At 42.5% G+C, this 18,042-nt stretch overlaps 1 protein-coding gene and 1 long non-coding RNA gene across 4 annotated transcripts in view; both read left to right on the plus strand.

Moving 5' to 3' along the window:
• The window catches only part of LOC146404833 (uncharacterized), a 1,439,763-nt gene that overhangs the window by 510,115 nt on the left and 911,606 nt on the right, over positions 1–18,042 (plus strand). The window lies entirely within an intron of this gene.
• LOC146404836 (uncharacterized) overlaps positions 1–18,042 on the plus strand; it is a 259,354-nt gene that overhangs the window by 74,935 nt on the left and 166,377 nt on the right. Inside the window, exon 3 of one of the 3 annotated variants that reach the window (XR_014842015.1) lies at positions 736–4,326. The exons of the other annotated variants lie outside the window; for them this stretch is intronic. The gene's annotated coding sequence lies outside the window, so the exon portion shown is untranslated. Of the gene's footprint in view, positions 1–735; positions 4,327–18,042 lie in introns of those variants that run through there. 3 annotated transcript variants of the gene reach the window in all.

An 18,042-nucleotide genomic window follows, 5' to 3' on the forward strand; every position in this document is an offset into this window, starting at 1 on the left:
AATCTGACTAGGATCCACGAGGATGCAGCTTCAATCCCTGGCCTTGCTCAGTGGGTTAAGGATCCGGCATTGCTATGAGCTGTGGTGTAGGTCACAGACAAGTCTCACATCTGGCATAGCTGTGGCTGTGGTGTAGGCCGGCAGCTATAGCTCGAATTTGAATCCTAGCCTGGGAACTTCCAAATGCCACAGGTGTGGCCCTAAAAAAAAAAAATGCCACCATGCAGAGGCTGCCCATTCCACCTGAACACCAGGTAGGCTCTGGCTAAGACCTCATCCTAACTCTACGAGACAGTGAAAAAAATATTAGTGACCTGTGAACACAAGTCGGGGTCTTAGGAGTTCCCGACGTGGCTCAGTGGTTAACGAATCCGACTAGGAACCATGAGGTTGCGGGTTCGATCCCTGGGCGCACTCAGTGGGTTAAGGATCCAGCATTGCCATGAACTGTGGTATAGGTCGCAGACATGGCTCAGATCTGGCATTGCTGTGGCTGTGGTGTAGGCCAGCAGCTATAGCTCGGATTAGACCCTAGCCTGGGAACCTCCATATGCTGCAGGTGCAGCCCTAAAAAGACAAAAAAAAAAAAAAACAAAAAAAAAAAACAAAGAACAACCCAAAAAACAAAAAAACAAAAACAAAAACAAATTTAAAAAAAAAAAAAGTAGGGGTCTTAGCCTGGTTAAATTCAAGGTCACCATTAATTGAGCATTTACTGAGCGCCTTTCTCCCCAGGGAATGTAGGTTTTGCCCATTGTTCCACAGCAACCACACTAAAGGACTTGGTGTTTACATCAGAGTACTGATCCAGGGATCCATGGATGGATTTCCAAGAACGGTGAACCCGTGAATCTGTGTGCCAAACACAAGTCCAAGGGTGCATGAGTCTCTGCACTTCGGGAAAGAACATCCAGAACTTTCATTAGGAACCACCTGCTGGATGTGAACTGAATGTTCTCCCTGTACTCAGCTGACACTCTAGGATTCCCAGCTCCAGAGTTCCTCCTGGGCTGCACATGGAGAAAATATCATGACCAAGGGTGTGTTCACCATTGCCTGGAAGCCCATGTTCTGAGTGTTGAGCAACATTTGCCGGACCTCCTTCCAAACTGCTCCCTGGACTCTCACCCAGTCGGAGGCTGGTCTGCATTCAGCTAAAGATAAAGCCTTTTCCAACTACCTGGAACTAAGCCACTCTCTGGGCCAAAGTTACAAGAACAAGCATTGAGCAGGGAAGGTGATGCTCTGGGCTGTGCTTGGCCTCTGCTCTCCTACTGGGATGCAAACACCTGGCTGCGAACTCTATCTCCCTCCCTTACTGACACACCCTGCTCAGTGCCTGGCATCCAGGAAATGCTCAGCTCCTGTTCCTGGAGTTGGAGCAAACAGGGGCTGATAATTTTAGCCCCAGGCTGGAAGGGAAAATCAGACTGTATAAATAACCATAGCACCAGGCAGAAGGGCGTCTATTTCATGAGGGAATTGTCATGTAAAGGAGGGAAATGGCTTAGGCGGGATAACCTAGGGCAGCGAGATATGGGGCAAGAGCAAAGAGCTTGGTTAGCCTGGAGCCAAGAGTGCCTGGAAGGGAGTGGCCAGCTTGGGCGGGCAAGTTGGTAGGTGCCCACTGCTCTGTGTCGTCCTCATCCGAGGCCGTCCTCTTTGGCCAGTCTACTGAGCCCCAGCAGGGCACAGCTCCTACAGGTTTATTGACCAAGGCCCTAGGCCAGGGCAACCCAACAAGGCTCAGAGTTGTGTCAGGTTATGCTCTCTACAGCTAGAACATCAGTCTCAGTGGCGGGGGCTCCTGAATGTTGGTTCTCAGAGCTCTCTGCAACTAGGGAGCAGATCTGTAATTACTGAGGCAGCTGATACTCTTTCCCAGGGGATCGAGTTTCAGTGCATAATATCATCATTTGTAAGCCCCGTTCATATCTGGTAATGAAATGACGCAGGGTGATGTTATTGGATTTGAGATAGGATTGTTTTCTTTTGTTTTTCTCTCCTCCCACTTCTTTCACCTCTCTCTTCCAAATATCAGCTAATATGTCTCCAGGTGATCTCTAGCATTTTCAGTGTTATAACTCCTCACCACCGAGAACATTCCAGAAGGCAATTAACAATGGAATTGGTGCTTACTAGCCTCCAGGAGACTCAAATCTCCTTTAAAAACTAGTTCAAATATCTCACTTCCTCCAGGCAGTCTTCCTGAATTGCATTTCCCAAAGAGTTTGATGCCTTTGTGATGGCCGTGCTATTATATGGGTAATTACCTTTTGTTGTTACTGGTCCTAAAGGTACATTGTGAACATTTCAGGCCCTGGACCCTTTAAATCATCAAATATATTGAATTATGAGCATAAAGAGAAAAATAGGAGCATAAAGTTCCTCTTTTAGGTGGAGAACAAGGGGGCAGGATTCTGATGTCCCCTCTTTGCCTCTGTGTAGAGACTCTTGCATCAGCCTGGGTGCTTCAGTCCGCCCTCTCTCTCCCCAGAGCCCTTACCCAGGACGTGCTGGGGTGCTGGCGGGGTGTGGGGGGGGAGAGGGTGAGCTGTGCAGTGAATGGTGAATGGGTGGTGTGCAGCTCAGGCCCCTCAGAGCACTTCCCCATAGGAAACCAAGCATCACTGATCAGGGCAGAGGACAGAGGAGGGGTTGGTGGCCTGAAAGTCCTAGGACCCTTTATTTGTGGGAGCAGGGTCTGTTGCTCTCCTCAGCCCAGGGGGCATATCCCTAAGTAAGCTGTGGGCTGTGCCTCAGCTGGGCTCGTGGAGAGTGGTGGGGTCAGGACAGCACCGGAAGGCTGTGACACAGCTCCCCCCCCGGCCCCCCACTGTGTGCACCTGTCCTAGGCCCTTGCTGTCCTGACGAGGAGGGGAAGAATATTCCAGATAAGGAGAAAAGCTAAGCCAGGCCTGAGAGGCAGCATGAGCCCATTGACGACTAAGTATTTTCACCACACATTTAGATAGTAGTCACAAAAGGGTATAAATTCTGGCCTACTGAAAGTATGACAGTATAAAACTGTAACATTACTCTTTTAGATGTATCCAAAGGACTATGAATACCATAGCAGTTTGATATTCACCATGACATGTTTTAAAGTGTACATGAACAAGCTTTTTTTTTTAACCACTGGAAATCTTATATTGTTCCTATTTATTTTTGAATCTCCATTTTTATTCTACTTCTCCCATTGAATTTTATCCTGGTATATTTTTAGGCTTATTATACTCATCACAATAAAATGTGTGTGTATATTAAAGTTAACATTAAAAATCTGTAGTTCCCTTCGTGGCTCAGGGATTAACAAACCCAACTAGGATCCATGAGGATGCGGGTTTGATCCCTGGCCTTGCCCAGTGGGTTAAGTACCCGGGCTTGCTGTAGCTGTGGTGTAGGTCGCAGATGCAGCTCAGATCCAGTGTTACTATGGCTGTGGTGTAGGCCGGCAGCTGTAGCTGCAATTTGACCCCTAGCCTGGGAATGTCCATATGCCGTGTGTACGGCCCTAAAAAGCAAAAAACCCCAAAAAACCCTAAAAAACAACTCCTGTGATTGTAACCCCAGAATGTTAAAAAAAAAAACCTTTCTAGATTATCCATTAAAGTAATCTTATCATAGAATTGATCAAAAGCCATAAATGTAATACAAATTTTAATAAATATTTAACAAAAATAGTGTTACTGTAAATGCATTTCCTCATGACATGGGAAGCCTTTCTTTTTTGTTTGCTCCTCTCTCCATGGATAAGTTTTGTTTATTGTTGAAATTAGACACTGTTTAGCTTCAATTCTATTCCTAGTTTCCTAGGAAATAGGAGTAGATACACATGCTGAGAAAATGTGTTCACAAAATATCATGGGAATAGAAAGATTTGTTATAGTAATGATACTCAATTCTTTGAACTCTTTCCCAGTTATCTACCAGAATCACGTGGTGACCTATCATCAAAAATTATTTTTAATGATCTATCAGCTGACAATTCAGTTAGGTCCTCCATCAATCTCGCTGAATGAAAAAAATGGAGGATCAACTAACTGGGAACATTTATTCATGATCACTGCATTTATTGTTTCTCCGTGTCTAGAAGGCACATGAAAAAGGCTTTACTATGACTTATGGAATGACTATTAAATTTTTTTTTTTTGTCTTTTTAGGGCCACACCCACAGCAGACGGAAGTTCCCAGGCTAGGGGTCGAATCAGAGCTGCAGCTGCTAGCCTGCACCCCAGCCACAGCAACACCAGATCTGAGTTGCATCTGCCACCTACACCATGGCTCATGGCATTGCCGGATCCTTAACCCACTGAGCAAGGCCAGGATTGAACCTGCCTCCTATGCATACTATTCAGATTTGTTACTGCTGAGCACAGTGGGAACTCCTGGAATGACTATGAATTATACCCTGCACTTTAGATAAGGGCACGAATACCAGGATGCACGAATCACTGGGGCTCATCTCAAAAGCTGCCTACCAGAGCATAGTACTTCAGCCTTCTTTGGTCTCAGTGTCACGTCCTGGTTGCTTTCTAGGGTAAACGGGAAAGTCTCACTCCATCTCCTTTGACAGAAATAAAAGTTTTGGAGATGAAACATGTGTAAAGATGACTACTACTGTGTTATTGATAATAACAAAAAGGAGTTATTGATAATAACGAAAAGTTAGAAGCAGCACAACACAAAGGCCTGGGAAGTATCCTGGTAGTGTGTACCTCCCCTGCCCCCAAACCTAGCTCAGTGCCATCAGTTTAGGCTGTGAGATAGGAGAGAGCCAAGTGTACAGAGCAGAGCCGTCACATCCATTGCCCTCTTCTCTCCTATACCTCCCCCTTCCCCACAAAAATGTACGAAGGCTGGATATGAAGGCAAGTAAATGCAGAAATGGAGGCTCCCTGGGTTAGGAAATGTGAAAGAACTGAGGTAACAACGGGGACAAAGGGCAGGTTCTTTAGAAATGATCTCCTGGGGAAAAATGGGGAAGACAGCAATCATGTGGCAGTTTCAGTTACGCAGTGTAAGTTCTGGGGGTCTGATGCACAGCCTGGTGACAACAGTGACACTATGCTCTATACTTGAAATTTACTAAGAGGTAGATTGTTAAGTGTTTAAACACACACACACACACACACACACACACACAGAAACAGACAAGAAAATTGTAACTGTGAAGTGATGGATATGCCAATTAGCTTTAATGTAGTAATCATTTCACAATGTATCCATACATCAAATCATCTATTTATACTTTAAATATACATCTTTTTTTTTTTTTTTTTTTGCTTTTTAGGGCCACATCCGTGGTATATGGAAGTTTGTAGACTAGGGGTCGATCAGAGTCTCAGCTGCCGGTTTATGCCATAGCCACAGCAACATCAGATCCAAGCCGCGTCTGTGACCTACACCACAGCTCATGGCAATGCCAGATCCCTAACACACTGAGCAAGGCCAGGGATCAAATCTGCATCCTCACGGACACTAGTCAGATTCGTTTCCTCTGCACCACAATGGGAACTCCAGTATATATACTTTTTATTTGTCAGTTATACCTCAGGAAAGCTAAGGGGGAAAATGACCTCCTATCAAATTAAAGGGCAAAAGGACACGGGGTCCTTTCAGTGGAATGTGGGTGTTGTACAGAGAGCTCGGCAGGCTTATCGGATCCAATAAGATCCCGAGTCTTTCCTTATTTCTTTTTGCTGGGCTATATTACATCCCCGTACCATGAAGAAAACTGGTAGAAATGTAAATGTGGTCGAGGCAGGATGGGGAAAGGCAAGAGGGAAGTCTGAGCACCTAGGGGGCCGAATGGTTCCCACAAAGTGTCTTCACAGAATCCTACCTTTTCCCAAACAACTGCTTTTTTGAGGACTGGCCCCACGCCTAGTGAAATTCTTAATTTTTCTCCAGCATCTTGATTGTCACTCTTAAATGATTCACTGTGTCTCACTGTGGCTTAAGCATTTGCCAAGGTGTATAAGAAGAAAAAAATGGTTCCTGGAATTTTGATCTTTTAATCACTGCTCCAGACTGGTTCTGGGAACTATGAGGCACCATCTGCAAAAGGCTTTTGGAAGAAATGGATGGGAAGAGGGGTGGGCGGAGCTGTCAGGGAAAAGAATATGTCCCCAAGTCCACTAGAGCAATCAAGTTCACCATCCCTCTAAGTCAAGCAGCCACTTTGAGCAGAAAACCATTTTCTGGTGTCTTCACCAAGCCTAGATATTTTAACTTTATTTCCAGGTCCATCTTTGCCATTCCTGTCTTGATTTATTTTGGTTTTTTGGCTGCTGTAATAGGAAAATCTATTCCCTTTTTAAAAACAGCATTGAAAAAGATAGTAGAAAAGAAAGTTCTCACTTAGAGCTTCACCTCTGGACTTCCAGAAAAGAAGCTGCTCCTCCACTCCTGGGCTCAGGCGTGGTCCCTTTGTAGCCTGGGGGAGGGAGGAGGGAAGAAGGACCTTATTCTTACAGAAGCATATTGGTGTCAATTCTGCCTTCTTTGTCAGGTCCTCCCTGGCCACCAGACCTCTGTCCTTTCTCTGTTCCCTCTGAATTCCTACCTCCTTCACTTTTCCATCCATTTTTACGTTTAATTCAGAACTCGAGTTATATGAATCATACCATTTTTCAACATGGTGGTATTGTTTTTCCAGCTAAAAACTCCTTGGTTTTCCAGCTATAAACTCCTTAATAGCAAGGACCCTCCTCTGACTTCTGTTTTGGTCACTACACCCTTAGTATGGGGCTGGACTCATGGTAAGAGTTTAGCAATTACTTGAGTTGATCTGAACTCAAACCATTGCCTGGCTACAAGCAATGGTACAGCATGATTTACATTTCTGAGGGTAGATGAAGAATGCTTAGAAGTGGTCAGACTCTGAGCTCCCCTAATGCCCTGCAAAAAATACCGTAGGGAATTATACTGATCCACAGAGTGTTGCCTCTAAAACTCCCATGCATGGGCCTGGTACTGGGAAATCCTATGCCCTGTTGGTCAATGTACTTTATATCAGCTCACCCAAAGATGCTTACATGGGGCTTGGCCATCCTGGGCTGGTATCTTTTTACTCCAATTCCTCTCTCCTCTCTCTCTTCAAGTGAAGGTTTCCTCATTGCTCTCTGGCCATCCCCCTCCCCCACCATCTCCCTCTCCTGTGATTTCTCTGGATTTTGGAGAAAGTACATCCTAACCATCCATTTTCTTTGCCAAGTGTCTTCTTCCCCTTCCTGACTGGGTAAAGAAGTTTTCTTCTTGTGCAAATTATTCTTCTCTATTCAAAGCGACATATACAGAGCTCAGTCCATTTTGCACTTGATGTTTCATAGATGAAAGTACTGATGCATTGAATTCCACCTTATTCTGGGCATCGGTCTTGTGCCTTACTCTAGGTTCTCTGTTTTGAATGTATGCTTCTCTATATAGGGCTCAATGGCAAAGATCTCTCAGAATGGTCTCTCTGGAGCTAAGATGTATCTCCGTGTTCTCTTGCCTTTGCCCTGAGTAGTTCATCCTCCCTCTGTGGGGTCTCTATGCTCTCCATCTTCTTCCTTTTCCTGTTTGGATTGGCTCCTAAGAAAGGATCTAATACAAACACATTGACTACTTCCTCAGGGGGAAGGTAATAGAGGGAGAGGCCAGGTTAAATTTAGATGACTAAATGCCATGGAGCCATACCAGAGACAAGAAGGGGTGAAGGTAAGAGCAGGAACACCTTTTATTTAGCAAAGGACCTCCCTGGTACCCCAGAAGCTCACATACTTAGCCAAATACTCTGTTTAGTGTCTTGATAAGCTAACATGCCCTAGGTTGTTTAAAGTAGACATAGCTCCAGCCAAGTCTAGGGTATTTGAGTATTCTAACAAAATCAATCAGAACATTCTAGAGCTGAAAGGAAGATCAAGGCTGGGTGCTTTACTTTGCTGATAAGGAGGAAACTGAAGCCCCAAATGATGAATGACCCTTCAATTTATGAGAGAAGAGCTGGGTTAGAGTTCTCATTTCTTGCTTCTCATTACAAAGATTGTTTTTTATTTTCCTGTCCCCAGTTTTCATGACTATGCTTGATTGTTTACTTTTATAATCAGCTTTTCTAGTTCCACAAAGAATTCCTGTAGATATCTTTATTGAGGTAGTGTTAGATTTATAAAATAACTGAGTGGAAAATTGATGTTTTTATAGCAATGTATCTTCTCATCTAAAATTATGATATACCTTTCCATTTTTTCAAGTCCCTTTTGTATGTTAAAGTTTTCTTCATATATTTCTTGTACATTTTAAAGGTTATTTGCTGCTATTTTATACAATTGCTATTGAAAGTACAGTCTTGTCTTCCACCGTATCGTCTAACTGGTTATTTTATGTATGAAAGCTATTGTTTACCATACGTTAATTTTGTAATTGGCTTCTCTTTTGGGTTCTTGGACCCAATTCCAATATGTGTGCATATGCGTGGTGTTTTATGCTTCCCTATACACCACTAAGAAATTCTTGGACACCAGCAGAGTTCAGAGAATTCAATCCAGTTCTGACATTATCTATCTGGAGATAACATCAGATTCTACAGGTTGAGGGTTCAGTCTTTTTTTTTTGGCCACACCCACAGCATGCAGAAGTTCCCAGGCCAAGGATCAAACCCATGGCACAGCAGCAACCCAAGCCCTTGCGGTGACAATGCTTAACCCACTGCACCACAAGAGAACTCTGAGGGTTCAGTCTTACAAGTATGCCTGTCCCTCCTCGCAACTTGAATTGCCAGTTGCAAGCCTAGGTCCAGAGCTTTTTAAACAGTAATGATAATGGGCATCCTTGTCTTTTTAATCTAACTATAATGGAAATGCTTTTATTGGTTTCCCTTTAGGCAAGATGCCAACTTTGGGGAACGATATTTTATCACACTAAGGAAGAATCCAACTATTCCTACATATGATCAGGCCACACATCATACTTAGAATGGCTGTTCTCTTGCTCTCTGTATATCCCCTGCTTGACCACTACTTACTTCCCTTACACCCTGTTCACATGACTGACTTTCCTACACGCTTTCTGCAGCCTCAGCTAGTGATTGTTCTAATCTTTAGATCAGAACATCTCCACGGTGATAGGTTTTCAAAGGGGCAGTGAGGGGTGTGCCCTTTGCTATTTTCCCTAAAAACTGATGAGCCAACCTGACATTAGTTCCCCCTATAACTGGTAACCTCCCCCTCTCCCCAGGAGCAAAGATTGCTGCCATGTCCTGCCCGCCATCTGCCACACACAGTGGGGTGTCACTCTAGGACATTGCTTCAGACATTAAGATCTCCCCTGTCCATTAAACTATTCATGTCTCTGTCATTGACTCTAGCTGGGCAAGCACAGGGCTTGCAGGCCCTGGGGTGTGTGTGTGGGGGGGAGCCCAACATCCTCTTTTATTAAGAATTCCTTTTTTTTTTTTTAATTCCCATTGTGGCTCAGTGTGTTAAGAACCCAACTAGTGCCCGTGAGGATGTGAGTTCAATCCCCAGCTTCACTCAATGGGTTAAGGATCCAGTGTTTCCAAGAGCTGTGGAGAAGGTCACAGATGCAGCTTGGATCTGGTGTCACTGCGGCTGTGGTGTAGGCTGCTTCAACTCCTATTCAGCCCCTAGCCCAGGAACGTCCATATGCCACAGGTGCAGCCCTAAAAAGAAAAAAAATTCCTTTTTTATCTGAAATTAATGTTGAATTTTATCCAGATAACTTTTTGACATCTATGGAAAGAATTAATTTTTTCGTCTTAATATGGTGAATCATATTAACAGATTATGAAAATTGAACCATCCTTGCAGTCCCAGAATAAATCCCACTTACGTATGGGTATTATTCTTAAAATATGCCACATTAATCTCTTTATTAATAATTTATGAATTTTGCCTCAATAATTCACCTGTGAGATTGACCTGTAGTTTTCTTTTTTGTGCTGTTTATTAGATCTAGGTATCAGTGTTATACTGCTTCAAACAAATTATTGTAAACTGTGGTAGCCAGTCTTCAGAATGGCCCCCGATAATCCCCACCTCCTAGTATTTACACACTTGTGTAGCCTCCTGTACAGAGTTTGTCTCTGTGACTGAGAGCATATGGTAGAACCTCACTTTCAAGATTACGTTATAAAAGATAGTGGCTTCCATCTTGGATGTTTTCTTGCTTCTCGTCTCTCTCGGATCACTTGCTCTAAGAAGCAAGCAAGTGGCTCATGTGGCAAAGAAACAAGTCTCTGGCCAGAAAGAAACTGAGAACTGCCAACAACCACGTAAGTGATCTCAGAAGCAGATCCTCCCCTAGGCAACTTTGAGATGACTGTAGCCCTGGCTGAGAGTCTGACCACCTACCTTATGAGAGATGCTGATTCAAAGCCACCCAGCTAAGCTGCTCCTGGATTTCTGAACCACAGAATCTGATAACAAATGTTTGATGTTTAAAACTATTAAATTTTGGAGTATATTGTTATTAAGCATTAGTAATGAATGCATAAATTTTCCCTTATTTTTAAGTTTCCAAAGCAGTTTACCAGCATTTGAAGTAAGATTTACCCTAGACTTTGAGTAAAGGATATACCTTAGTACCATGGAGATAAAGGGAGAGGTATTGTGGGAAATGGAAGTAATGACAACTTAGATAAAATGTGTCTAGGTAACAGACATCTATAGAATACCTTGATGAACAAAAGCAGAACACACATTCTTCTTAAGTATACATGGACACTATCCAGGATAGACCATATGCTAGGCCAAAAAACAAGGCTCAATATATTGAAAAGCATTGAAATTATACAATATTCTCTAAACACAATAGCATGAAATTGGAGTTTAATAATAGGAAAAATTAGGAAATTCACAAAAAATGCAGAAATTAAACAGTGTACTATTAAATAACCAGTGAAGCAAAGGAGAAATCATAGGGAAATTAGATGTTTGAAACGAGCATAAATGAAACATAGTCTACCAAAGTAGTTCTTGGAGGAAGTTTTATGGCTATAGATGCTTCCACTGAAAAAGAAGAAAGGTCTCAAATAAATAACCTAAACTTCCACCTTAGACATTGGAAAAAGAAAACTAACCACAAAGAAAACAGAAGGAAGAGAATGTAAAGTTTAGAGGGTAAATTAATGAAATAGAGGGTAAAAAGATAATACAGAAAATCAACAAAAGTAAAAGTTGGTTCTTTGAAAAGATTTTTTAAAAAATTGATAAGATTTAAGCTAGACTGATCAAGTAAAAAAGAGAAAGAACTCAGTTTACTAAAGACAGAATTTAAGAAGGGATATCATCACAGATTTTCCAGAAATACAATAAATGTCAAGTAGTACTGTAAACAACTATATGACAATACATTGGATAATTTGGCTATAATTGATACATTTCTAGAAAGACATAAACCACCAAAACTGACTCAAGAAGAATAGAAAGTCTGAATAGACCTAAAACAAGGATTGAATCAGTAATTTTTAAAACTCCCAAAAACATACCTCAACTACATGACTTCGTTGGTGAATTCTACTGCATATATAAAAACTAATATCAATTCATCACAAACTTCAAAAATAAAAGAGGAAACGTTTCCCAACTCATTCCATGAAACCAGTATTACTATGATACCCAAATCAAAGAATTTACAAGAAAACTACAGACCAAGATCTGTTATAAATCCAGATGCAAAGATCCTCAAATATACTAGCAGATTAAATCTAGCGATGTTTTAAATGGATTATATACCACAAACAAGTAGGGTTTACCCTATGACTATAAGGTTGGTTTAACATCTGAAAATGAATTAATGTAATACACCATATCAGTAGAATAAAGACCAAAATCTCCATGATCATCTCAATAGACAGAGAAAAAGCATTTGACAAAATTCAATACTCCGTAGTGCTAAAAGCATTCATCAAACTACGAATAGAAGGGAACTTCCTCAGTCTGATAAAGAGCATCTACAAATCCCCACAGCTAACCTCATACCTAATGATAAGAGACCTAAAGCCCTTCCCCTAAGATTCAAAACAAGAGAAGGTTGTCTCCTCTTGTCACTTCAGTACAACAGTGTGCTGGAGGTTCTAGCTGGGGGAATAAGGCAAAAAAAAAAAAGTCATCAAAATTAGGAAACACTAAAACTATCTCTATTCTCAGGTGACATGATTTATATAGAGAACACCCTTAATAATTCACAAAAATGTATTAGCTGAAATAAGTGAGTTCAGCAAACTCACAGGATACATGATCAATATACAAAGATCAACTTATTTCTTAAAAATGAGTAAACCGAAACAAAATTTTTAAACTTCCACTTAAAATAGTATCAAAAAGTATAAAGTACTTAGGAGTAAATTTGATAAAAGACGTACAAAATTTATACTCTGAAAACTATAAAACATTGTTGGAAGAAATCAAAGAAGAGCTAAATAAATGGAAATTCATCCCATGCTTATGGATTGGAAGACAGTCTTAATATGGCAATACTCCTCAAATTTATCTACAGATTCAACATAATTTCTATCAAAATCCCAGATGATTTCATTGCAGAAATTGACAAGCTGACCCTAAAATTTATATGAAAATGCAAGGGACCCACATTAGTCAAAATAATCTTGAAAAGGCGGGACAGAGTTGGAGAACTCACACTACCAGATTTCAAAACTTACTATAAAGCTTAGCAATCAAGATAGCATGATGCTGGCATAGGGATAAATGTTTAGATCAATGAAACAGAACTGTAAGTTCAGAAATAAACCCTCAACTTTGTCGTCAGTTGATTTTTTTTTTTTAACAAGGGTCCCAAGACAATTGAGAAAATAAAAGTCTTTCAAATGCTGCTGGTACACCTGGATAGCCATGTGTATAGTATAGGAATGAGGTTGAACCCCTACCTTACATCACATACAAAAATTACTTAAAATGGCATCAAAATTAACAACTTTCGTGTTTCAAAGGATAGCATCAAGAAAATGAAAAGACAACACACAGAATGGGAGAAAATTTTTGCAAATCATGTATCTGATAAGGGACTTGTATTTAGAATATGTAAAGAACTCTTACAACTTAATAATAAAAATACAAATAACCTAATTGTAAAATGGGCAGAAGGTCTGAATAGATATTTATGCAATGAATATATACAAATGGGAGTTCTCATCATGGCTCAGTGGAAATGAACCTGACTAGCATCCATGAGGACTCAGGTTCAATCCCTGACCTTGTTCAGTGGGTTAAGGATCCGGCATTGCCGTGAGCTATGGTGTAGGTCGCAGACGCCGCTGGGATCTTGGCGTGGCTGTGGCTGTGGCTGTGGTGTAGGCCAGCAGCTACAGCTCCAATTTGACCCTAGTCTGGAAACCTCCATATGCCGCAGGTATGGCCCTAAAATTAAAAAAAAGACATATATATAGCCACTGAGGGAGGTTCATCATCGTTAGCTATCAGGAAATGCAAATGAAAACCACAATGAGTTAGCATTTTACACCCTCTAGGATAGCTATAATCAAAAGCACAGGTGATAACATGGAGAAATAAAACCCTCATGCATTGCTGGTGGAAATTTAAAATGGTACCGTTGGTTTGGAAAACATTCTGGCAGTTTCTCAAATGGTTAAACACCGAGTTACCATATCATCCAACACTTCCACTCCTGTGTATCTACCCAGGAAATGAAAACATATGTCCATACAAAAAATTCTTCATATGTGTTCATAGCAGTATTATTCATGTTAACCAAAAAGTGGAAACAACCCAGTGTCCACCAATGGATGAATCAATAAATAAAATGTACTATGTTCATACAATGGAATGTTTTTCACCAATAAAAATGAAGTCTTAATACATGCTACCGTGTAGATAGACCCTGAAAGTATTAGGCTAAGTGCAAGAAGCCAGTCACACATTTCTATTAAGTGCCTACAATAAGCAAATCTATAAAGACAAAAAGTAATTAGTAGTTGCCTGAGGCTGGGAGGGTGGGGGAAGGGAAGTTTGGGAGGTGATTGGTAAGAGGGGTAAGGAAAATATGCCAAAATTGATTGTATATATATATATGCATCCCTGTGGTGGTATATGCTAAAAGCCATTGATTTATACACTTCAAATGGGTCAGTTATTTCATATGTGAATTACATTTCAATAAAGCTATTTAAAATTATGCATGGGGAAATCAGGGATCAGTTTTGTGTCTAAAGTTCACGTACGTGTTGTCAGGTTGGGTGGTCCTAGAACTGGTGAAATAGACAAGGGTGGAGAAGTAGAGGGGGCCCCAGCTCACAGAGAGTGCGAGGGCACTAAATGCCCAGTTAAGAATAGGACACTGGTTGCAAGTAGATTTTGTGTTAGATGTAATAACCTGGCAATTGTAGTGGCTGTCTGCTATGTGGCATTGAGAAGGAATCTGAGACTGAGTCTCAGGGGTTTCAGGGGCAAAGACGCCACGATTGACTGCCAATATCTGTCTGCATAGAAATGTTAGCTAATATGTATTGAATAGAACCTTCGTGCCAGGCACTCTCCTGAGTACTTTATGTGCTTCATCCTATTTGATTTTCTTCCATATTCTGAGGTAGGCGTTATTATTGTCTCCAGTTTATAAAGAAGGAAAATTTAGCCACGACTGGCTCATAAACATTCAGCTGGTTAGTGGCAGAGTCAGGAGTCAGACTCTGGAAGTCTGACACCAGAGTCCATGCTGTTATGCCACAAAGACTCTCCCCAGAGCATGGGAGCCTGTATTTTAAATCCGCCAGTTGCTCGGGGTCACTCTTCCTGTGGTTCACGGGGTATTTGGGAAGACTTATCTGCTTAAAAATATTTCCCTACTCTGTGCCTGAGGTCTGGAATCCCACTGGTTTCACTTTTGGGATCAGTATTAGTTGCTCAGGGTACCCAAGAGAAGTCCCAGACCATCACTGGATATCTTCTGGGGTTTTACAGTCACTGGCTGGGTGCAGGGCCTGGAGGAGCAGAGCACCAGGGAAATGTCTGGAAGGATGCAGGGTAGAGAAAACAAGTCATGAGGCTCATATAAAAGCCTCCTTTGAGAGTTCCTATCATGGCAGAGTGGAGATAAATCTGACTAGGAACCACGAGGTTGCGGGTTTGATCCCTGGCCTTGCTCAGTGGGTTAAGGATCCAGCGTTGCCGTGAGCTGTGGTTTGGGTAGCAGACGCAGCTCGGATCTGGTGTTGCTGTGGGTCTGGTGTAGGCCTGCGGCAATAGCTCCAATTAGATCCCTAGCCTGGGAACCTCCATGTGTCGTGAGGATGGCTGTCAAAAGCCAAAAAAAAAAAAAAAAAAAAAAAAAAAAAACCCTCCTTTGGCATCTGTCAGTTTTGCCTGAGCCCTCCCATGTAAGGAGTTTCTAAGGATGCTTGTGCCTCCACTTGAGCTAATGCCTCAGGAAGCTACAGCTGAACGGGAGAGTGATGGCCTTGGTCTAAGTATGCTTGGCTTTCCTAGGTGACCTGAATACAAAATGCCATATGTATACTGTTTGTTATTTACAAGGCAAGGGAACCCTGAGCCCTGACTCATAAACCGATAACCCACCAAGGCCTGGCACCCCGTGGAATCACCTGTACAACCTCTCTGAGGTTCTTCTGCAGACAGTCAGCCATCAGCCAGCTGCCCTTGGCCCTAGCAGAACTCCCACTTCTGCTTGCTCAGGGATCACCTTTAGTAGAGATCTGGGCTCTTCTCTTGCTCAACACAGAGTAAAACCCTGATGGGCTCTGAGCCCTCGTCCTATCCCAAGTCCCAAGTCCCAACAGGCTGTCCTACTGTGCTGGGGAGGCATCCTGGGCAGACACAGGCAGAAGTGGTCATGTCCATGGAGGCATGAGGCAAGAGGCCATTGTTGGGTGTGATACGGGGAGGGGATGGGAAAAACAAATGCAGAGTGCGATGTGAGAAAAGACAATCGCGGGTTTCATGGAATCTGGCCAACACAGGACGGATGTGAGCAGCCTCACACCCTGGATCGTCTCAGCTTGTTCCTAGGCTTCTCAGGTTGCTCTCTGCTCTCTTCTCTGAGTTTGCTCTCAGAATTATCTGGATTTCCATATCAGCTCTGCACTTACTACTTGTGGGTCCTAGGGGAATTTATTCTCTGAGCCTTGCCCTCCTTGCCTGTAAAGTAGGTAGCATGCCACCCTAGCCTAGCTCACCGTGTTGTTGTAAAGGCTGAACAAGGCAATATATAAAGCACCTACTGCAGTAAAGGAATAGTAGATGTTCAATAAGTGGTACCTACTTTGTTACAGATTTTTTAAATTTATTTTTAGCATAGAATGTTTACCATCTTAACCATTTTTTAAATGTACAAATACCATTTTAAGTGGCATTAAGTACATTTATATCGTCAATAAGCTTCAGTCTTCCTTTCTAGAATTTTCATCATCTCAAACAGAAACAACTCTGTACTAATTAAGCAAAAACTCCCCTTTCTCCCCTCCCATCAGCCCCTGGTAACCTTACTCTATTCTATCTCTGTATAAATATTTCATGTCAGTGGGGTCACACAATATTTGTCCTGTGGTGTTAGGCTTATTTTACTTAGCATAATGTTTTCAAGGTTCATCCACATTGTGGCACACATCAAAATTTCATTCCTCTTTAAGGCAGAATAATACTCCATTGTATGGATAGGTCACATTTTGCCCATTCATCTGTTGATGGACGTGTGGGTTGCTTCCACCTTTTGGCTGTTCTATGATCGATATTATAGTCATATGCTATGAAGAAATAGTTTAGGGAATCAGATCACAGATCCTGGAGCCATGCTGCCCAAAGCTCATCCTTTTACTTAGCACCATAGAATGGTCTTAGCCTTTTTTTTTAATATCAGTTTTCTCATTTTACCAAAGTACCATGTATGAGGCCCATCTAGGGTGACTGGTATTTGCCCACCTCTGGGAATGGTGGTCGAAACTGGAGATTGCAAAACTTCCACGTGCTAGAGGTGAGAAGGTGACTTCAGGGATCACCTATACAAACTTCCTCCTTGGAAGGAAAGGAGGGGAAATTGAGGCCCAGAAAGGATGGGTGCATAGCCAGAGTAACAAAGGCGGAGAGAGCTGAAACCAGGCATCTGCTCTCAACGTTGGGACCTTGGCTCCAAGCCTGGCTTCACCTCTATGGATACCTCTCCTCTCCAAAGGTCATACCAAGTTGAGAGGACATTCCTTCACCCAGCAGGTTTCTGCTCCAGTGTAAGGGACTTAGGGGCCCACCTGCCCTTTGACCTTAGCTCAGACACAAGGCCTAGCTATTTGCTGTACTTTGAACACCACCTGCCCTTTCTCTTATCCACTTCTGCTGGGCTGAGGGTCCAGGAGAAGCGGGGGGGAGGGAGAGCATCAAAAAGAGCTTTACTTGAGAGGATCTTTTCTGTGGGGGATGGGAGTGGGCGGCGGTGGGGGGGGGTGGAGGTAAAACTTCGGTTGTTTTCAGATTAGGTACCTGCACCAGGTCGGCGAATCTGTTCTTCAGCTGTTTGTGTTTTCTTTGTTCATTTTGTTGATTTTCTGTGGGGTTATTTTTAGTGAATTCCAGCCTGAGTCCTGCAAAGGGGGAGAATAGAGACACAGCCCACACCTGGGCAGAACACAGCAGACCAGGTGACTTGGTGGTAATGAAAACAAAAGAGCATTGCCAGTGAGGACAAAAACCCAGGAGGAAAAGGGACCAGCTGCTAAATGGTGCCCTCCTCCTGGAAGGGCTTCTTTTGGAATTCTTTGATGAAAGCATTCTCTCTTTGTTTGTTTCTTCAAAGATGAAATCTACTCTCCTTTGGGGGAATTAACCTAACAGAGAAGTTGTGCTGACCTGGGTATGGTGGGCAGCATTCATGGCTCCTGCCCACAGTCTGTTTGGGAGGGAAGGATTAGGAAGGACTGTGACATCTGATGTCCTAGGCAGCTTCAGGGGGGAGAGGGAAGGGCGCAGCAGGAGGGGACACTGAGCGAGTAAAAGAGCAGAGGTGGGGGGAAGGCAGATTTTGTAAATCTGGTGTTCATGACTCCAGGGTAAATCTTTGCTT

The sequence above is a fragment of the Sus scrofa genome, chromosome 3, assembly GCF_054392235.1.
Source record: "Sus scrofa isolate SSC_HxYL_T2T_F1_AM1 chromosome 3, Sscrofa_HxYL_maternal_Yorkshire_Landrace_v2.0, whole genome shotgun sequence".
NCBI lineage: Eukaryota > Metazoa > Chordata > Mammalia > Artiodactyla > Suidae > Sus > Sus scrofa.